The sequence below is a fragment of the Copadichromis virginalis genome, linkage group LG15 (assembly GCF_057382275.1).
Source record: "Copadichromis virginalis isolate Kocher_CV1m ecotype Utaka linkage group LG15, C_Virginalis_male_GT1.1, whole genome shotgun sequence".
Lineage (NCBI taxonomy): Eukaryota > Metazoa > Chordata > Actinopteri > Cichliformes > Cichlidae > Copadichromis > Copadichromis virginalis.
Window position 1 is genome coordinate 16,502,755 of NC_140632.1, and position 23,783 is coordinate 16,526,537.

General features: G+C 38.9%; 1 protein-coding gene across 1 annotated transcript in view; it reads right to left on the reverse strand.

Moving 5' to 3' along the window:
• Nucleotides 1–23,783, reverse strand: part of LOC146692187 (regulator of G protein signaling 6-like) — a 105,555-nt gene that overhangs the window by 24,757 nt on the left and 57,015 nt on the right. The window lies entirely within an intron of this gene.

Genomic DNA, 23,783 nt, shown 5'->3' on the forward strand with positions numbered 1-23,783 from the left:
TAAGTAATCAGATTAGTATTTGATTATCTGGTTTTGATTGCAAGGTTGACACCCCCTCTCTCTTCACAGATGCTTTTTTTGTTTGCGTCAGGGAGTGGGAAGTGAGAAGCTGGTCGCTTTGGAGACAGCTATCGCACACTAACGCACAACCCGGCAGCTATATATAAACCCTGAATGGAACCCAGAGAAACGGCAGAGAGGCAGAGATAACCACATATGCTTTTTACATCTAGACAATTAAAGTGATTACAGAAAAGAAGTGCATTTCACCAGTTTTGAGAAAAACACATTCTACTTCCTACCTGTAGTGCCCATAGTTTATTTTACTGCAAATATGTCCTCAGTTTGTGCAATTTTGCGACCCTTATGAGTATATTTATAATGTGCAGCTGTCAGTGGAGTATAGTTCTAGGAGCCACCCACGCTGGGTTAAAGCTGGTGACTTCCACAACACTCATGCAGACTCAATGTACAGTCTGTTTAAGACTGAACATACTATTCATCCACACAGTTTTTCAATATTTCTTTTTTTTTTTTTTTAAAAACATTGCACAATATCCAAAATAATTTAACAACATTGCTTTGCTGGTGTGCTTTTTTTTACTTGTATGAATAGCAGAATCCCGTGGATGCATAAAATCACTTCTTCAATGGCCCCCGTCTTTAGAAGCATTAGAATTTTGCTAAAAACAAGCAAGCATACAAACGTAGGGTGAGAGAGGTTAAAGCTGGCTTTAAATCTGCAAGAGAAGAGAAATTCATCCCTTTCATAAGAACAAAAGGAGCAAAAGCAACATATTGGCTTTGCTCTGTGTCTCTTTGAATAACTCAGCTGGGTAAAAGTGCTGTTTTCGCCACACAATTTTCCACTGCATGACTACCAGCAGTTTTTAAAAATATCACAGCTGGTTTTGGTTTGTTTTTATTGACAATACCCCAATGTGATTGCTATACAAATAAAATGCTGTACTCTTCTAGAGTCCACCACCTATTAACTGGATAAACACAGGCAGATAGAAAACTGGTGACTGAGACTAAACAGAAGCTATAGTTTATGCTATATGAAAGGCATTTAAGCTGCTTACACCTGAAAGTAATTAGGTAAATTTACCACTATCTCCTATCATAACCCTCCTGTCCTGTTGCAAGTAGACAGGTGACGTGAAAACGCAGTATTTGTGTCGTCGAAGGGCCTGCAAACATTAAAAAAAAAAGAAATGACTGAAACACATCTTTCTCACTTTCCAGCACAGATGCTTCCAACCAGTCTGGAAATTCAAACTGACAAGCTTCCTGCTTTTACGCCTCTGGCCATCAGACTGCTGTCACCCTGTTCCTCTCTATAGATCCTGGCTGTCTGCCAAAAGCAAAGACATAGAGAGCTCCGGGCTACACTTCAAAATCAATACAACTAATATGATTGTAATAAGATGTTGATAGTGTGGAGGTAGCTGCTCAAATGACTTTAATGGCTTCCACTATCATGAACAATCTACTCATGCTCCATTAATGAAAATAGGCATTCACAACACGTTTACTTCATGCTACAACAGCTGTCACCCACTGAATCTAAAATTGCCCAACACTACTTTGTATATCTGTGACGATGAAACACGAAAATGGTATTTTTGAAACAAAAAGGAGGAACATTAAAAAACAATTTTCTGTGTATTTTATAATATTTATCGTTACACGTGACCAAGTTGAGTCGCTGTTGTATTACATAAGTTACATAAGTATCATAATTATTAATACCGATTTGCTGTATGTGGTTGGACTTACTGCCTGTAGCGTTTGGTTTGCAGTTTTTGGTTATGGAGTTAGACTCCATTAGGTGTGAAGCTCCCCCAAATCTGAGGCCATGACTCTGAGCTGGAAAATGGAAATGGCTGAGGAAAGGTTGCTGCCCAAAACATAGGAATTTAAGTACAGCTGTGGAAAAGAAAGTTTTGGAAGCAGCCAGATGCTGCAAATCAAAAACGCACTTGAATAACTGGTCATCAAAATTCCCCCAAAATACTCTTGGTCCACTCCGCAGATTAAAAAACTGGAGATTTGATACAAATTCAAATACGAGCCTTAGATCAATAAGACTTCACCTCATCACACAAGTATGGACTCAAATATCTAATGGACTCAAGCAAACAATTACTTATTTAACTCTCTATTTCTGTGCCTGTGAATCATTTGTTTTCAGCTGTCTCTTAGCTAAAAATATTATGACTACTGAAGAAGAAACTTGCTGCATTGAGAGGAACGTCCACAGGTTAGTCATAGCACTTTGCAATATGACATTAAGCCAGGTTTAATGTTTTTTTCTTGCAGACCCTGTACTGGAACCCTGATGCAATGACATTGCGATCTTTTACCCCCATAACTGAAGACTTCCTTTTAAAGCACAATCCTGGTGCCCTAACATAACATTTTAAAACTAGATTAGTTCAAGATGACTGTTCCGTTTAGATTACTGGTTGATTAGATTGGTAGTTACAATTACTGTATGTGTTGTGTCAGTGTAGATCCTCACAAGTCCATACAAACATATGTGCATGTGTATATAGTTTTGGGGTTGTGTGCTGTATGAATGCGCCTGCTTGTTTGTGTCTTGGCTTGTAGTGCAGCCCAGCGGGAACAGATTTCATCAGACTTATTGCAAGCCGGTCTATTTAACACGCCTGATTACAGTATTATCACCACACACTTAGCATGGACCAGCTAGCGGGCTGGCAGGCATCTTGGCAGACAGGTTGGTTACAGGGAGAAAAGGGCTGTGCTACTGACTGTGGTTTAATGATCTCTTTGGGCAAAAAAAAAAGAAAGAAAAAAGAATGTCTATCTATTTGTACTTACCAGAAATGCCATCGTCATGGTCCCTCACTAAGCCATTAATTGTCTGATTGGGTATCGTACTTACCTGACTGTTACGCTAGAGGGGTGTCAAACTCAATTGCAGAGGGGGCCAAAACTCAAGGCACACTTTAGGTCACGGGCCAAACAAGATAAAGATTTATCGAACACACTAAAACAATGTTTTTTAAACACAAATATGAAGGAAAACAGACAGGAATATTATTCCAGATTAAATCAACTTAAAAAAATAAACTTTAACTATAAATATTTTGCTCCACATAAAAATATATCCTGTCAAAATTATGCAAGTTAGAAATATCAACATGCTGCCAAAAACCCCAGAAAAAATAAATGAAAGCATACACAAGGTTGGAGCCGCATGTAGACGGAGCTGGGCATTGCTGCAGGAATGGAACTAATAAACTGTGCGGGCCATTCAGTGTCGTACTTTGCCCTGAGTGTCCCATTACACTGCAGCTCCATCTGAATCTGCACAGGTGCAGTTCAGCAAAGTCCGCTGACTTGGTTCAAGTGAGGCAGGTTGCACTGGTGCATTTGTGACAGCTTCACTTGAAATGCCTTCACCGCATCATACATGCCATGTCCATGTACTGACAGATTTCCTTGCTGAGCTCAAAAACTCTATTGAGAACTTTTCCCCAACTCAGCCAACGGACCTCTGTATGATGAGGAATGTCGGCAAACTCTGAATCTATTTCCCACATGGAAGGAAGTGGAATTGTCCTTGGGAGGTAATTTTCCTGTCGGGGCACTGATAGGAGATCCGTCAGAGTTACGACTCCTGGGAGACCCGGGCAACCCTTGGATAGTAAGTTCAATAAAAATATGGGGAAGAGTACTTAAAAAGTACCATTTAAACCAGAGGGCGGGTTTCCTTAAATGGTTTGCATATGACCCAGAATTTTTGCCTAGTAAGTTCGACTCGACATTCAAAACATGGGCAAATAAAGGTCTCACCACATACAGTACCTTGTTGAAAAATGGAAAAGTGATGAGTTTCCAAGACCTTAAGAAAAAGTTTGGGTTGCAAAATCCAGATCTTTTTAGATATTTGCAACTGAGGGACTTCCTGAATAAAAAGCTAAAAAATTCTCAGTTATCAACTGGGAATGAAGAGATTATAAATATATTCGAGAACGCGTATAGAGATGGACCCTATCAAAAAAATTTTTCCAAATTATATTGTTCACTGATCAATCTACAGGGTCATGATACAAGATATGTTAAAGGAAGATGGGAAACAGAGAGCAATCTATTCTTAACAGGAGAGGAATGGGATGGGATTTGTAGGCAGCAGTGGTCAGTAACAAGCTCCCCCTCGTGGAGGGAATTCAGCTGGAAGAACGTAATTCGTTATTTTATTACCCCAGCCCAAAAATTCAATTATTCTCAGAATACAACATGCTGGAGGCATTGTGGACATGCAACAGCAAATCATTTTCACATTTTTTGGGAATGTCCCCGTGTGGTTCCATTTTGGAAGGAAACACATAAGGTCATGGAAACAATCTTTCAAAAGAAAATACAATTTCATTTTGCATTATTGTACCTAGGCAACCTAGAGAGTCTTAATCTATGCAAACCGGATAAATATTTGTTCAGTGTGCTGTCGGTAGCTTGCAAAAAGGCCATAACTCACCTTTGGATTAAAGAAGATATTCCTACCATAGATGAATGGATTGATGTGATATATAATATTTTTGTTATGGAAAGAATAACTTTTAGGCTAAAATGCCAGGCGGACGCATTTGATGAATATTGGTTGAAATGGTTGAAATATGTACAAAATGGGAGGCCCGATTTTGTATAATGTCATTGTATTTCTTGGTTTGTTTGTTCTTGTGTTTTGTTTGGTCTTGTTTTGGTCCGTTTGTCTCTTATGTTGTTGCTCGGTTTGGTTTTGCTTTCCCCCTCATGGTGATTAAATTGAATTTGTTGTATATGTTGTATAAATAAGAAAACTAATAAAAATTAAAAATAAAAAAAAGACTGAAATTGACGGTGATTTAAACGTTTAGCTCAGATAAAGTTTACGGTTTGCGTTACGGTGACTATCTGTTGTAAGTCCAACAAGTTTGTCCCAGGGCAGTTTCATGTCGGTTACACTTTGACATACGTTTTAAAAATGTATTTTCCTGTCGCTGTCCCGTGCATCGATTTAATGTTCAGTATTTCCTCTCCACGGATGAAGATGGTCAGCTGTGCAATGTCCATCATGTCTGTACTTTCATCCACAGCAAGATATTATGCAATAAAGTTTTTGCTTCTTTCACACAACTGGCTCTGCTTTCAGAATCAACTTGTCTCTCCACCATTGTGAGCGGCTAGCTTCAAACAGAAGTTTGACTTGATTGAAGCGGGAATGTTCCCAGTTAGCCTAGCATTCAGCAAGGAGGCTGCAGCGCTGCATTATGGGATCTGTAGTTTGTATATTATTAGCGCCTCATATCGCCGGGCCATGCATAACAATAATAGTACATCTATATAAAATGATCTCGGGCCGGATATAAATGTACGCCGGGCCGGATGTGGCCCGCAGGCCTTGACTTTGACACATGTGCGCTAGATGGAAAAGCACATAAACATGAACATAATATATCTGTATAAAAAAGTACAAAACATATTTCTACACTTTTCTTTCCAAATTAACTTATTTCAGCAGGTATTGTGAAGCATTAGTTGCATAACAGACATGCTACCTATCCATCCATCCAACACAAGGTAAAAGAAAGGTACTGCACACCTAGAATTTCTCCCTCAATGATACAACCATACAGACTATTTCATTGGTCGTTGCATCATAAAACCAGTTATCAGTTGAGAACATTTATTTAACCTCCAGCACTGTGACTAATGATGGTAAAATTATTTACTCAAGAGTTTCTTTTTTTCCCCCAAATGCAAACGGGCTGAAGCATGAGTCAGGACGAGGGCACAATAATTCAAAGCTCAACAACCTGGCATGCACACCTAAACACGCAGAGGAGGCTAACACAAAGTACATTTTATTGTAAAATAGCCCCCTTTTGAATTCCTGTCCCTGAAACAGCTGCAATTATCCTTTCATAGCAAAAAGCGAATTATGTGGGAGAGAAGACTGACAAGGCCATTACTATGGTTATAATGGAGCAGGGATACATCCTGCTGAGAGAGAAAATGTCAGCCACAGACTTGAAGAATGGGAATTTTTGTGCAGTGATACCTGGGCAACACATTTTGAGAGAAAAGAAAGAAAATTACCTCCTCTGAACCGTGCAGTTCCCAAGCCATCCCCACAGTGAAAGTTAACATGCTGCTAGATTGATAACAGCCTGGCTGAAGGCCAGCTGGACAACAAGCAGATAGATGACTTCAAGTCAACAATCTTGAGTTGAATATCCTCGCTGTTTGTTTGACTGCAGTTTTGATCATTTAATGGTCTCACTCATCTTGATCTTTCCAGACAGATTATTTACAGTTCCTTTAGTACTGTAAGACTATTTTCATCCATTCTAGGGCTCATGAGTTATTTTTGTAACTCATGTACTAACACCAATCAAACCTAAATGTACCTTGGGAGGATTGAATGCCATGAATTTATTAATTTGAATTTTCGGGGAGGCAAACATAGTATGAACAGGAGACCATTGGCTGATTTGGCTCCTTCCGGATCTACTTCAGTAGATTGCATATTACCTTCCTAAGACCATTCACAATCAACTGATTGCAACACATTCCTCTGTGCTTTGAGTGGCACTTGCATACTGACAAGAAACTCGGAAAGAAAGTCAAGAGCCAAGCACAGGAAAAAAGGGATTAGAGATTCTGTGAAAGCGCTTACCGAGAGCCGCGCGAGCAGATACAATTTGTCAAAAAATGCAGCATAATAGACTATGAGCTTAAAATATTCAACACAGTGCAATGGACTCAAGAATCATGTTGGCAATGCAACAAAAAAGGCTCAATTTAAATGTGTTCAAGACTGTCACCAGCAGCCTAGCAAGCAGTTTCTTCAATTTCTGGTTTTTATGATAGTCATAGTAACTTAGTCTGCTTTTTGGCTTAATGTCATGCATATATGCTTCATATAGCATGTTTATGTCAGACATTTGTCCCCAATTTGACACAAAATGCGTGAAGTAATTCATCATGCAAAAGTCAGTGTCACGGACCCGGCCCTGGAGGACTCGGGGGTCCGTGAGCAGTTTTGACTGTTTTTTTGACTGATTGTTATTATTATTATTATCGTTATTATTTGGTGATGTGTGTGTTTTTCTGCACAATGCTGTGTTATTCTGTGTTCCACTCATTATATGTATAGGCAGGGTGTGGGTGTGTACGTGTGTGTGTGTCTGCGGGTGTGGCTGGAGGATGGAGCACAGCCACCTGCAGGCCTGATGGGTGTGGCCCTGTGGGAGGACTGGCCACACCTGAAGTTCCTGTCACACCTGAGCACACACACGGGAGTCATGTCCCCACAGTCTGCCAGCCAGAATGTGACACAGAGCCAGCCAGTATAGTCTGTATATTAGAAAGTTTATCCGCAAACTCAACATTTAATATCTCACTATAAAGAAATATTATGAAAAGCAGCTGTTTTTATAATTCATCCCTTGTAGCATGCCGTTATGGGTGGTTGACACATGTTATGTTCCTAACAGCAATTCAAAGTAATTACAAAATCTAGCGAGAACTGGTAATAATGCGACATGTGACAGAAACAAATAAAGCACTGAAATTGTGTAAAAATAGTACAGAGAGATCTGATGAAGAAAGATTACCTTGGAAACAGCACAAACCAATCAAGATATAATTACATATCCTACATACATCGGATACATCGGCTCACACAGGTGATAATTAAACATCTTACCTTCTCCATTAATGCTACTGGGCAAAGACAGAAATCTCTATAAGAAACTAAAACGCTACAGCATATTTCAAAATTCTCTCTCTAAAATGCTAATGGGTCATATTACCCGTAACACTCCAAATATTTTAACAAATTACGCATCTTTTTTTCCCCATTCTGAATTAGGCAGATATGAAGTTTGCTATTTACAGCTGTTCATGTCGGGTCTAGACTGATACTGACTGGAGTTTGTTTTAATTCCAGATTAGTCCAAAAAAGGTATAGTGTTCAGTCTTATTTTAGTCAGAAAAATCACAACCTCTTGTTTTGAAGCTTAAAACAACTAGGTGGCACATCAAGTGCTGTTGTGCTAGGCAAGAAGCTAACTACTAGGACATTTAACAAGCTCTAACAAGCTCTTTCTGCAGTCCTGGACTGGGAAATGCATGCCAAACCAGGCAACAATTCGTTTCCCAGCCAAAAATCCCAACAAACAACTTGCAACCAGACCCGGATCTTTGGCAAGTAACACCTGTAAAGTGGCTTAGTCATTACGCTGAAGGTCTTCTAGATCCTGACAATCAGCCATACAAATGGAGAAAGCTACTTGCGTTTCAGCTGAAGAACAAGTGCACAGTTGGAAACTACAAGGTATATCCAGTGGAAATGGGGTGTAAGGGCTTTGTAGTCAGTTTAGCTGTAAGGCTTCAGAGGGGGCTCTAGGAAGGCAATCAAAGCAATCAAAGAACTCGCCATGGTGCCAAAATAGCCAGTCACTGTCTTGGAGTAAAAAGAAGAGGCAATGTCGGAGCCACCGCCTAAAAAATAACTACAAGACTCAACCTGCAGCGAGCCTGTGCTTAGGTACAAAGCCAAGCAATCGTTTCACTAGAACTACATTACAAAGTTGCTTTAACACTTCCATATACTGTAAGTATAGTAACTATATGGAGGGAATATACTGTATCTATAGTTATACTTGTGGAGCAGGGAAATTATTTTACTGCTATTGTTAAATAATCATCATTATTACCATTGCATTAATAATATAATCTGCAGTATGATCATTGCTTTAACAATGTAACAGATAGCTTTAAGATGGCCTTAAGATGTTTATGATGATGTTAATTTTGTATTTCAGATGCAGTTATAACTATTGTGTACACAATGCATATCTGTGCTTATTTGAGTTGATGTTCAGGTTCTTTAAAGGTCTTAAGCTTCACTGACGTGACTGTTCAGGTGATACATGCTGAGGGAAAACTAGAACATAGAAGGAATTGCAATACATGCTTACAAAACACTTGTATATCAGGTCATTTTATATTAAGGTTTTAGTAGAGGTTCTTGGTTAAAACATTTATTTAGTAGAGGACATATACATAGTCTCAGTTAGGTTGTAACACATAAGGATGAGCCTCTGTTCTGGTAAAAGGTCAGAAGTGCAACAGGTGAATTGAGAAAGAGCATGTGAGGTCAACACACACACACACATGAGTTAGATTTATTTAGAGGAGAGATTAGTCATGTCTCGGTAAAAGAGGAACCGTCCTTGTTGTCTCGGCAAGAAAGAGGAACAATTCACTTTAAGACAAGAACGGAAAGTACCAGCCATGAAAATAGAAGATGATCTTCTGGGTTAAAAGTCATTGTGGTGTTGATCTGATCTATGTATAAAATGTATCTGTGACGCATGAAGGGGCGTCAGTAAATCAAACCCTGATGCTATAAAATATCTGTTCATGCTTTGATTAAGTTGAAGACTACTTGCTGTCGGCGTACAGAGTGTCTTCCCACACGTGTGTAGTCATTAAAATCATTGTTTGACCAAGAGCTTCTGGACCAAGGGTGGTTTGTACTCTCTCTCCTCAATTTTTGAACCTTAACATACTCCAGGCACTCTAGGGTTGGAGATGAAGTAGTGTGTGAAGCCATGCTTTAGTGTGTGCTTGGATGTGTGTAGGTGTAAGTATAAGTGTCATCCAAGGTAACAGTTCCTTCTGAGACCAGTTTTTCTTTTAGTAGAGCACCTTGCCTCCCCTGCAGTTTCTTGCATCCCACTGCTAACGCTCAGAGATCTCTGCACTGCTGCAGATATCACATGATTTTCCTGTAGAGAAGATTACAATCAGTCTTAATCTTAAAATTTGACTGCTGGGCTTAATTTTAAGATTTGACTGCTGGGGGGATCATTTTTATTGTTTCACTGTGAACTTTTTGTCAGTTTTTGTATTGATATAGTTGATGGTAGAACGGTGCTCTTTTTTCCCTTTGTGTCCCTATGAATAATACCCAAGGCTCTAAGGTAAGTCCACTAAGAATAGAGGGCTGTCTGACTTCCTCTCAAGAATTATATTTTTAGCAATGGGGTGATAACACTTTATGAAATGCTTTTATGAGATTATGAATATACAGTAAAAGAATATGAATCCTCCACTGTTACTTTTGGAGTGTAATATACAGTCTCACAGTCTTCTAGTGTTATATTACAATGTGAATACATTATACATTGGAATACACTGGAACAGCAACATCCAGCGAATGAATAATTTTACAATTCGAGCTAGACTTATATTACTTTGTAAGGAATTTAAAAGTGCATTTTTAGGTATAATTATTTTTTAAAAGTAATACCATATCTTATTAATTTTTACAGAGGGTCTAGATTCCCCAAAAGCCTGTTAAAGTTACATAAGCCAACTCTGTTTACTTGGATGATCTAGCTGGAATAACGTTAGTCCCTGAAGACCTGGGCCCTGTGCTTCGTACGTCGCTTACTACATCCAAGATCAAATGAAACATCCAAGACCAAACCATCGCGCTAACCGTGAGCGCGTTAATCCGGTTCCCCGAACACACCTGCTGTTGACGATTAGTACAGCTGGACGCAGTAATGTGACATCACTGGGTGTCGTAAAAGGGGCTACGCATCGATAGTAGAAACATTGATCGGCAACCCTCTGATTGGTCGGCGAAAATGTCGACGGAGCGCGCTCGGCTCGGTATTTTTCGGCAGCAGAGCAAGAACTCTTGAGTGAGGGATTTCAGGAGTTTCAGAGTTTAATCAGAACGCAAGGGAACACTGCAAAGGCTGCAAAAGCAAGGAGCGAGGGCTGGCAGGAAGTTGCTGACAAATTAAACTCGTAAGTAATTTAATAATAACAATAATAATGGAGTGGATTTATATAGCGCTTTTCAAGGCACCCAAAGCGCTTTACAATGCCACTATTCAGTCACTCTCACATTCACACACTGGTGGAGGCAGCTACAGTTGTAGCCACAGCTGCCCTGGGGCAGACTGACAGAAGCCAGGCTGCCATATCGCGCCATCGGCCCCTCTGGCCAACACCAGTAGGCGGTAGGGTAGATTTATTATATTACACTATATTATCCAATATTATATTACATTATATTATAATATGTTATATTTTATCCTCTTTCACATTAGAGCCACGACAGGACCCACTAGAACATGGGAACAGGTAAAAGTGAAATATAAGAATATCCTACAGAATGGTAATATTTATCACTTATATTGCTTTTAGTCTCTTGGAAAGAGACCCTGAAATAATCTGTTTGTTTATAACAGCAACCAAGAAAAGGGCAGAGGAAAAAAACACAGGTGGTGGTCCTGCACCCCCTCGTCAACAAGTTGGTTAAGTGAATAATACCCTCACGGGAAAATCGATATCTCTCTATGAGCACACTGTCGCGCTGAGCTAAAGGATCCTGTCTATCCCGCAATATACGCTGAATTCTGAGGACTCTCCTTATCAATCTTGCACCTTCCGCAATGGGTGGCTCGCGTATACGGACAGGACATGGCTGCGACAGGCTTCCCAAATCCACCTTCGCTTTTAAAGCCGTGGTCTCTCATCTTGATTACACGAAGTAATTTACAATTGCTACTCTAAAATATGAATTACATCTGTAATAATCACATACATGTAATAGAATGTTAATAGTACATTTCCCTTTTTTAGGAAATGACCTGTGTGAAATCAATAAATGGATCAAGTGCTGCATTGTCTTTAGTTACATTGATGTTATTTATTTATGGTGAAACAGTGGTGGAATATCGCTGTTGCTTTCGTATGAATGACGCGGGCATACCTGCGTGGCCGCGATCTAATCCTGTTTACATAAAGTAAACCTGTTTTCCTAAATGAAAACATGGTATGCTTTAGTTTTGCTAACATGCTCAAGATGACTTGCTGAAGTTCAAACTGAACATTAGAATGGCGAAGAGATTTTAAGTGGCATGTGTTGAGTATTTCAGAAACTGCTGATCCACTGGAATTTTCCTATACAGATACCTTGAGGGTTTACAGAGGATGGTCTAAAAAAAAGAGAAAATATCCAGTGAGCAGCAGTTCTCTGGTTGAGCCGTTTTGTTGCCAGATGTCAGAGGAGAATGACCAGACTTCTTTGAGCTAAAAGGAGAGCAAGAGTGGCTCAAATAGCCACTTGTTACAATACATGGATCCTTGAATCAAATGGGCTATAGCAGCAGAAGACCACACCAGGTGCCACTGCTGTCAGTTGAGAACAGGAAACTGAGGCTATAGTTTGCGCAGGTTCTCCAAAACGAACAAGAGACGATTGCGGAAACGTTTTCTATGGCGTTATTTTTGTGCCTCTATTCTGAGCACATGTAAGAAAAAATTGCAAGCGCAAATGTTGCATTTTGAGGAGAAAATTATTTTGAGCAACGAAAAGTTTAATTTGAGCAGAAAATTCATTGTTGCCTGCAAGAAATGTATTTCAGTGTTTGCTGTTATTCATATACACACACAATAATAGCTGCTCTCGCTCAGTTGTTGGCCACAAAACCAACCAATCACAGACTTGGATGCAAAAATTCTGATTGGTTGTTACAGTCTCCAATCAGCTTGCTAGCTACTGCATTCCGGAAACAGGGTCCAGAATGTAGCTTAATGTAGATTAAAACCAACAATGGTCTTAAAAAATTACAAGTTTTAAAATAAAATAAGTAAACATACTAACCGAAAATGGATTTAGACTGACACTGTAACAGCCAATCAGAATTTTTGCATCCAAGTCTGTGATTGATTGATTTTGTGGCAGACTTAATGGTGTACAGAGAGCTGAGCGTGCACGAAGCAGGGATGGTGTGAGCACGAACGACACACTGAGAGCAGGTCAGCAGAGATCTGAGCAAGAGAAAATGCCAACCACTGAGCAAGAGGGGCTGTTATTGTGTGTGTATGTGGATAATAGCAAACACTGAAATACATTTCTTGCACGCAACAATGAATTTTGTTTGCTCAAATTAAGCTTTACTTCGCTCAAAATATTTTTCTCCTCAAAATGCAACATTTGCGCTTGCAATTGTTTTTCCCCTTACGCTCAGAATAGAGGCACAAAAATAACGCCATAGTTTTCTGCTGCCACATTTGAATGCTAGTGCCAGAATTTGGTGTAAACAACATGAAAGCATGGATCCATCCTATCTTGTATCACCAGTAAGGCTGGCAGTTGTGGTGTAAAATTGTAGTGGAACACTTTGAGCAGCTTAATATCAATTGTACCTGAATATTGTTGCTGACCCTGTGCATCATTTTATTACCTCAATGTACCCATGTTCTATGGGCTGCTTCCAGCAAGATAGCGCAACATGTCACGAAGCTCAGATCATCTCAATTGATAACAAAATTCATCACAGGAAAACTTATGCTTCCTCACTTTACAACCCAAAACAAAACAATAGTTCTAGTTTATGAGAAAAAAAATGCAAGTTTAAACACTGTAAATGTATTTTTAAATATCTATTTAAATTTCTATAATGCTAGACTAGACTAGCATCAACACCTGTGGTAATGTAGCACCTGTCAAGTACCCCATCACTGACTTGAGTAGCTTGATGAGTTCTTTGCTATAAAAAGGAAATGCATAATTTGCACAAGCTCCCAGGTCAGTGAAGAGGATAATTATGATTGTCGACCTTTTGCTTAAGAGCGAAATAATGTACTGATAATAAATCTCCACTGTGATGGAAATTGCATAATAAAGTCTGAGCGCATACAGTTAATGATCAAGCTCTTGTATGCGAGAACTAAAATGAGAGAACTTGGGTAATCCCACATTCAATCTAAAATCTCACGCAAGATATTAGCGTCTTTCTTCATTCCAGAAGATAATCACCATCCCATCCTGGCAAAGGTCAAAGTAGTTTCGTCAAATATATTAAATGTAGTGACTTCGATCAAAATGCGTGTGTGCATTTAACACACACTTCTCACACAGAAGCACACATTAAATGAATTACCGTTCTCCCAGAGTGGGTGTAATGACTCATAGCAGAGATGGTGAACCTGCTTGTGCACAGTGTGCACAGTGTACGGGGTTTATGTCTGAAGGTCAGATTCGATGGCTCGGTGACAGTGATGATGAGCCTTACTGGTTTCAGCCCAGTGCATTTGGCAGCAGGGTTACATGACTGTTAATGGAAGTGTAATGACAACAGGATGGCTTTGCCACAGTTGACTGCCGATGCATCTCTGCCTGACAGCTGATACCATCCCAGGGAAATATGAGGCTGGTCGGGATTCTGGATCACAAAATGAAAATGTCATTTCATTTGTTTCTTTTACAACAATAACTGCTGAAAAGATCATCTCCAATCATTCCCCCATAGTTGCTTACCCATGTTTAGCCCCACTGTTCATAATGAATAGACAGCCAGCTGGATAAAATAGTACTGCTGACAAATTAATTAAGACTTAAATTATAATATAGTTGGGCTTTTTCAGTTAGAAGATATTAAATGTGTGTTTGCTGTAGGGAATTCTGTGAGGCCAAACTCAGGTACTCTGCTTCTTTAAACCAAGATGCTGTTATGGTTGGTGTATAAAAGGACATTTCTGCACAGGAGAGATGTACTGTTTGCCAGTAATGGAGGATTAACTGCAAAGCAGTAGTCAGACACTGAGCTGCACCTGAATCCTGTCTGCGCCCAAATTTTAAAACAGAAGCTCACGAGGCATCTAAGTTAAAAGCTGGTTGTTGTTTCTGGAAAACATCTGAGGTGAGAATAATTCATGCAGTTGCTAAATATGTCTTCATTCTAGGTGGGCAATGCTTCATTTTATGGTTTCCTGAGTTATGACACCCCTAATGTGTGGAAGGTAGACTAGATATCAAGGGTTTTCTGCAAGCAATGAGCAAGGAACTCAACACCCCATCAATTAAAACACTACATGACTCCATGAACTAACTGCAGGGCTGGCAACATTTAATGACATTTAATGGGAAGCATGGAAAAGACAGATCATGAAGACGTAACAATAAGGAAGTTTTGCAGAGCCACTATTGATTGAACATATTAGTATGTTAGAGACACAAAGAACAGATGAGGCAGATAACAATGCAAAGCTTTGCAAAAATTTGGTCACGTAAGAAGGATCTGAACTAACAAATATTTTTAACAAGGTTAAGTTACATGTTTAAAAAAAAATCCCCAAAGCTACAGAATTCATTAATTATTTATGAATGAATCATATTTCATGGCAATCCATCCAGTTGTTTACAGCCAATAGGGGAAAGGTCAGAGCACCAGAAACAAATTTATTTATTTTTCCTATAACTGTGAAAAACCACATTTATATTGACATTTTATGCTAACCCATCATGGGCATGTTCAGATATGAACAACGCTCTATGGATATAACGAGAGGTGATCTAAAAGCCAGAGAAACAATACAATTCCTATCAATTATATAGCAAAAATATATTTTTTAAAAATGACATGACATGACATAACTTGCCTTGTACTGTATGTGCACTCCTTTTCAAAGAGATTAATATTTAAGCTCACATGCCGAGGGATTTTTCCTAGTGCTTTATGTTAACACGACTCTGCTTGCGATTTACTGATCCGTCCATCACTTTCACTTTCTAATTTTGAGAAAAAGGAAAGACTATGATAAAATGAGCTAAACTGTCCATCAGATTAGAAAGGGCACCGTACATCAAAGTAAATGGAATAGAATGCTATCCATCTAAACTGCAGTCTGGGACGAAACTGAAAAATATTTTTTGGAAACTGATCTAATCAACTAATCATTTCAGAGTCCAGGTGTTAACTATAGTGCTTTAGTCAGGTAGGAAAAAAACAAGAAAGAGCTACAAATCTAATTTCCATGAAACATAATTTCAGTTGAAAAAGAAACAAATGCTGCAAAAATTAATTGCACACAAAAATGTTTGAACAGACTGCTGTTTCTCCGGCTACAGGAGGTGTACAGACCTACAGCCTCAGCCTTCCTCTGCATAGTTAACCTCTCTGGAACACGACACCTACTGCACTGAGGGTAAGGTGCCCTTGGCGACAATGACGCAACAAGTCGTCTACCTGACTGTAGCAGAAACAGGGAAATGATATGGTAAATGGTCTGTATTTGTATAGCGCTTTACTAGTCCCTAAGGACCTATTATTCAGCTTTTCAGTGATTTTAGATGACTCCTACAAAATGCATTATATAAACTTTTATTTTAAGCTGGATGGCAGTGTTTTAAGCCACTTATCACTGACCTATGAATCATTCGCGCATTAAAAAAAAAATTACCTAACTTAAGTGATGAACCAGTGTTGTGTCTACAAATAACAGACAGTTATGTGTTTGCTACAGAGCAGCCTATTGCAAAAACACATCCTTTGGATCTGGTGATTCATCTACTGCTTGCCAAAGTTTCATGAGAACTGGTTTAAGTGGAGTGGTGGCTGTCCATATTCATTAAGGAGGAGAAATGGGGAGAAAAAGTCAAGGTACGCCAAATAAAACAAGAGCTCGGTTAAAAATCTAAAGTTCTAATGGAATAATGAATTCATATTAGAAATGTTTGGTTTAAATTGTCATAAACATGAACTGAGGAGATCAGGAGAATGAGTGTCTACAGCCATCTGAAATCTCAGTGGAGGTTCTGTCTGTGGTTTGTGGTTGTGTGGATTTCAGCCAGTGGTGTTGGGGAAGCTTGATGGAATTATGAACGCAGAAAAGATCTACCACTATTTAAAGACTAACATGCAGCCATCACTGAGCTATCAGTCATGCACGGGCCTCCCCAGAGCCTGGGCCTCAACATTATTGAGGCAGCGTGGGATCATCTTGACAGAGAACAGAACAAAAGGCAGCCAACATCCAAATAAGAGCTTTGAATGTCCTTCAAGAAGCCAGGAGATCTATTCTTGAAGTCTACTTAAAGAAATTACAAGAAAGCATAGCTAAGAGAGTTCAGACTATGTTCAAGAGTAAAGGTGGTCATACTAAATACTGAATTCCTAGCTCATTAGAATTGTACAAGCAAATTTAACTTACTGCATTTCCATGTATATAGTATATAGGCTTGCAGCACAATGAACTACAGGAATTGTCTCCCTCAGTTCATCTGCTCATGCTGCCTATGACAACGTGATAATACATCTATTCCCTGAACATTAAGTAAGAGAAAAATTCTCAGCGATGTCCGCATGTTGCTCTTTAAAGCCCCGTGAGGCATAGCAGATTTCATGGACAGCACGCTGCCACAGCAATTCGTCCGGGGAATCGGCTCAGAGAGAATCAATGCTGAATAAAGATTGAATTCATCCAGCATTTCGTGGCAATTGACATGTGCTTTTGACAAATTGAGTAATCCTATTACAGTGTTAAACCTTGCAACAGCTCCCGCATGAGGGAAAAGAATGAACATATAGTTGTTTATACTGTAGTGTGAAGGTGCGCACATCCATGGATTCAAGACCTTTTCCTGTAGCACAGAGAGTAAATTGACCTGTCACTTCCTTTTAAGCACAGACTGAATGTTTAGCTGTAATGAGACTGTCAATTTCCTTCTTCCCCAGCAGAACTGTGTCCTCCTATCCTGCTCTGAGTCACATGGGTCACTGCTGTAGAAACACTGTGTAGACATACTAATAAGAAGATCTGTTTCATTTTACTGATACCACCGGGAAACGACAAGCTTCTATCCACCCTCTGCCTCATTTTTAAAACCTCATTTCAAAGCCTCCTCCCAAGTTGCTCTCATTCCTCTCCCTCGGTGAAAGGCTGTTTTCATGTTGAGAAAAAATTCTGCTTGTAAGAGAGAAATGGAAACACACCAGAGGGAGTTGAATACGAGGGGCACTGTGGGTGAATAAACTGCAAGCAGGAATTAGGACATTTCACTAGATTGGAAAGGTGATTTGATAAACTGTGATGGGGACTTTTAAATAGCAAATTGGGATCTGTTGTAAATCACTTTAAGGAAGCTTCTCTAGTAGTTTAGAAATTATTTTTCTTCTTTAATTAGCTGGTTTTACATTGTGTTATATTCTGAATTCCTCACAAATGTAACACAGGATAGAAATGTGTACTCTTAGCCTCTCAGACAGATTCACACCAAACCCTGCCCACTCCAGGTGGAAAGAGCAGAAAGCGCTGTTCATAATCTTTCACATACTCCTGTAATTTGTTTAAACTGGTAGCTGGTTGAATTGCACATACAGCTACATTAGGTCTCAGAGTTTGGAAAGAGCTCCAGAGAGCTGTTTCAGTAATTGGAGCTCTTACTCCTACATGTATGGTTTGTTATGTCTCAGGCTGCACACACACATTGCTCTGAGTCATGGTAAACTCGCTCCCTAAATTACAGTATGAAAATGGAAAAAAAGGAATGAGTAAGAAAGCATCGGGGGACTCTAATACTGTAGCTGACATTTGCTATTTCTCCATAACTCGGTGTAGAGCAAACTTCAATAACAAATTCTAGACAGCTGACACAAGTTCCTCAAGGCTTAAATTTATTTTTTGGGTTGAAGCTCTTTGCAGGTTTGGCACAGAAAGAGTGGGGGAAAAAAATCAAGTGATCAACTCTCATTTTGGTTGCTTGTTCCTTCATCTAACCCTATAAGACTTATAACCCAATAAAAACATACAGAACTAATTCTACATCAAAACAGCAACAAAGTCTGCAATATAGTATTGGGTATAATTCAAAATACAGTGTTACTCTCTTCTATTGCATAACTGAATGTGAGTTTATACAAATGCAATCAAATGCAATTAAAAAGGACAAAAATGATATATATCTATTTGCTGTTTGACTGACATAATAAGAAAGCTGGATATGATGACAACCTGTTACAATTTGTTTCACAGAGGTATTATCTTTGTCGTTATCAGTGTTGTGTAATTACACTGCATAGACCTGGATGACTGCAATGCATAGGCTACAAAACAGGCTACAGCTAAGGGTTGCATCTTAACACAGTAGCTTCCACTTGGGTTTAAATCAGTATCATGAATCGAGCATTGAACCTTCCCACTTGGAAGTCCACCAGACTCCTAGTTATGCCATCGTCAACAGGTAAACAAGTTTCAGTGCATATAACAGTGTACCTTCAATGTTTTGTAATCATGCAAACTTGTTTACACATCAAACACATCCATATCCAAGCATGCTTCCTTCAGCAGAAAGGGCTGGACTTTTCTAAAAAGGAGACTGAGGCTGTCCACATGTACAATGTTTTTTTTTAAACAAGTTTGTAAATATATCTGTCCACATGGTGATGCAAAAACTGATCTGAAGGTCTGTCAAGAGTATGCCAAAGCAACACGTGGCACTGTGACTTGAACCGTGAAGAAACGATGGCCAATCAAAAGCCAACAGACAATAATGATGCCAAAAAAGGCACACAACTTGTGTGCCAAAATGTAAATGCAGAAATAGGGTTTTTGAAAATCTTTACTGTGGCAGGAGTTTTTAAAAAGCTCAATTTTCAGAAATCTAAAATTGCATTTATGTGAAAATTTAAATTGCATTTAAACAAAGTCAGTGCACATGTCCAAAATTAGTATATCCCCAGTTTTATGAGATAAGATGGAGTCATCACAAAAACACCACACGTTTTAGTTTTCCCTTCACTTGACTTTCACTTCGACTCTCACTGGCTGTTAAATTAGATTTAGGTGCCCTCATTGTTTGCATAGGCTTATAATGTTTGGGGTTTGCAATGTGAAAGAAAGCTTAATATTAATGGAAACAAGCTCAATATCCAAGATCTATAGGTGGGTCATAACAGCTTGTGAAAAAACAGCCTATGAAGTCATTTGGTGGAGGAAGGATAGTTAAAGGATTTTACACCCTTTCATATAAAATCTCAAACCTCAAGTGGTTAACCTCTGGCTTTTCTGAAGAGGCAGTAAATGTTTGTGCTTTTAACATGAAATAATGAAAAACATTTCAAAGGAGAAAATCTTTTTATTTCTATATTCAATACCCTAACTCTGCTAATGTGGGATTTACTATATCGACTCCCTAGATGCTGAAATACTATCTGGTGATTCACTTCGCAGCAGTCAAATAATTGCTCATTTTGTCTGAGTCTGAGAGCAATTTGGATGCAGGGAGTGAATTTGTGTTTTTCATTAGACTCCATTTTCAGCTCCCAGTTAAAAAGCAGTTCTTAGACTTGACTGTCTCACATTTGGTGATTCTTTGAAGAAAGTAAGTTGCTGTAGAGCTTGGTTAACCCCTTCTCATAAACAGGGTCATGGTTGGTAGCTTTCAGTAGATGGGCAGTGTCGTTGTTTTGGGCCTTTGACTGTCGTATTTGAGTTTTTGTGGACTTTGAATTATTATTTAATGCAAATATTTTGTTTTATCTTGGTTAGGGTTCCTATAATATGCAGACATGTTTGTTAGTGTTTTCCAGTGTCAAGTTCCCAGTATGTCAGTGTCTTATTAGTGTTCAGTTAGTTACTTCCTGTTTTACTTTCTTTTGTTATCATTGATTCGTTTCACCTGCTTTTTGTTACCCACCCTTCAGTGTGTGTGTGTGGGTGGCTGTCTGTCCTTCAGCTGAGCCTTGCCAGGTCATACTGTGTCCTTGCCTGTCTGTATCCCTGTACCTCATAGATTTTATTACTTTTTTATGCTGGATTCTTTTTTGCTTTCAGTTCTGGATTTATGTTTTGGACTTTATTAGCCTAAAAAATGGCTTGCTTAGTTTTTTTCTCAGCGCCTTGCAGTTGGGTCCTCATTTCTGCGCACACCACACCATTACAAGCAGTTCCAAATTGGTTTTGATCCAGTGCCAAGTAAAATACTTTGCCAGATTCACAAATATTAAAACAAACATTGAAAGGTTTCTGTGCATGTAGACTCAACAGCAAAGAAGCAAAGAGTGCTCCTCATAGAAATCCATCACTTCATTTCTATCTGTACTTTTATATGCAGATTTGGTCCTGAAACACCTTCAGTTTTTGACATCAACATTCCATCATCCCTTTAATGCTAAGTGTTTTATATTTCATGCGTACAGTTTTTCAGACAACCAAAAAAAAAATTAAAAATGCTGGACATAGCAAATAAGCTAAAAACTCATATGATCTGTGATAAACACTGCAGGATGCTCCTATCAAGCAAGGCAAAAGCTTCAGACTGCTCTCATCGCTCAGTTTCTAATAAATCATTTTTCACTTGTGATTTTTTTATCATATCTGGGAGAGTTGTAATTGCTAATATGGTCATTTTTGCCATCAAATGTTAGCTGTGAGCACGTAAGCATTACCTAAATGCTATCCAAACTATTGTATCCAAGGGGGCAGCCAATCAGGAGTAATTTGACTTGAAAGTAGAGGAGCTTAAGCACACACAGTGCATTTTGATGCTTGGAAGATAATGTAAATATTAAATTTTAATTCAATTTAAATCATAAATAAATAGTTGTCTCAAGGTGCTTTGCATTATTGTATTGTATTTACCTTACAATATAAAGAAAACAGAAAAAAAACATATCAGTCACATGACCTCCTTTGAGCAAGCACTTTAGCAACAGTGGGGAAAAACTCTCACTTAACAGGAAGAAACATCCAGCAGAACCAGCCTCAGGAAGGGCCATCTGCCTCTAGCAGTTGGGGGTGAGTGGATGAAGACAGGACAAAGACATGCTGTGGAAGACAGTCAGAGATTAATAATAACAAATAATTAAATGCAGAGAGGTGTACTGCATAAACACATAGTGAGTGAAAATGAAAGAAACTATCATCAAACTCCAGGCACATGAGGGACAACTAGGTGTTTTGGGGAATACCAGAGAAGGTTGAAGAAGACCTGGAAAGACGGTGATTATTTTAATCAAGACTCACCTGAAATAGAAGATGTAGTTAAAAATATCTGCTTCCATCAGGTTTGGTAAATGGTAAATGGCCTGTATTTATATAGCGCTTTACTAGTTCCTAAGGACCCCCAAAGCGCTTTACACATCCAGTCATCCACCCATTCACACACCCATTCACACACTGGTGATGGGTAGCTACATTGTAGCCATAGCCACCCTGGGGTGCACTGACAGAGGGTTACCAGGATAACTCTTACGGATATGGATCTTTTCATTCTTTTTCATAATCACTTTACTTTTAGGCAAAAGAAAGAATCTGTCTGAGGCTGTTTAGAAATTGTTTTTAATGGGAAATAATTGAGCCAAACTTTCTTGAGAGGCACATTTCCTCAATGATTGAGCACACGTTGTTAAGGACACTAAAGCCTTTGACAGGCCATTCTGCAGCACATCTGCAATTAAACATTATTTCCTTGCTCTGGAAAAAAAAACGGATTGTCATCATTTTGCATACACTTCTCCTTTAGTGTGTTTCATCCTAATTTAGCCACTGCCTGCTGAGATGGAGATGGAGTGGCCCCAGCTTATTTCTTTTCTCTTCTTCACCGAGAAGCCAGGAGCAATTGGCAGATTGAGATTTTGACAAAGAAACAAAAGGGGCAAAAATTCATTGTCTGCTATCATACTGAACTGGCTGGGGTTTGAAAGTGGTTCTGAAACACTCACTTTGACTTTGGGGTACTGTCAGTTTTTAATGCAATAACAAAAGAGGGGAAAAAATGTGAGGAGAGTTCATCTCATATGAACCCTTTATGCCAAAGTATTAGTTGCAAGACGTGAACAAATAATTGGTTTGTATAATTGGATGGTTGTGCTGTTAGTCTAGCACGTTAGGGAAAAAGAGAATTGATGTTATGAATCTATTAGTAGTTCACATGCTAATTGGCGAACGATGCACACCGAGTTCCTTAAAGCTCATTTACACTTGGTGGTCTTTTGACAACCTTCAGTCAGGATTTAAAGGATAGCTAAAAAAAAAGTAAAGACGTGGCTCCAAAATGAAAGTTATGAGCTTGGCATGCTTCTTCTGGATGTCCTTATTAGATTTGTTTTTAAAAGAAAAGGAAAAGGAAAAAAAAAAAGCAAACACCAGAAGTGTCAGTCAGACCCATGACCTCAAACTTCAGGGCCCATTTCTCGTACTGCTGAGCTAATCAGCATTACATTTAAAAAATTCCCATCACAGTGTTTGTGTGTGGACAGCAGGGTCAGAGATAAGGTGACTGTAACAGTCTGACATCTTAAGCTCACCGATCAGCAATTGAAATGGATTTTATATGACCATAAACATCATTTGCTTAAAATTTAATGACTTATATTAAAAAATAGGCCACGTTAAAGTTGGTCTGTGTATGTGTAGAAGCTGTTGTGTAGCCGTCCACATTCTTGTTAAAAAAAATGGCAAAGATGGATGCATTTAATTCCTTCACTGCAATAATCTGATTTTTCTCAGTCTTTCTATAGTTTAGTTTCTGTCGTTGTGCCACAACTAGTTTTGTAGAGATTGGCTTCCTGTCTCATGTGTTTGAATGATTTGCTTTCAGAGCAATGAGGTTTTCTTTTCTTTTTTGCCAACTATACCGATTCTCAATTTCACTGCTGCTAATAGGGGTTTCAGTGTGGTTAGATGTTATATGTTGTTTTGCTCTAGTTGTGGTTTATTGAAGTTGCCGACTTCAATAAAACACCTGACTCATCAGGGAGATGATTCAACCCACTCTCATGCAAAACATGTAATAGACACACTGGTCCACCGTGTCCAGTTCATCCTTTGCTTTTCCAAAGTGTGAAATGTACACACAAGGAGAGATTGCATTACTGCATGCAGAAGTTGCATTACCAGCATGGGGCGATGATATATTTAAAGCCAAGAAGTCATGTTAGTGCATGTTAATGTGT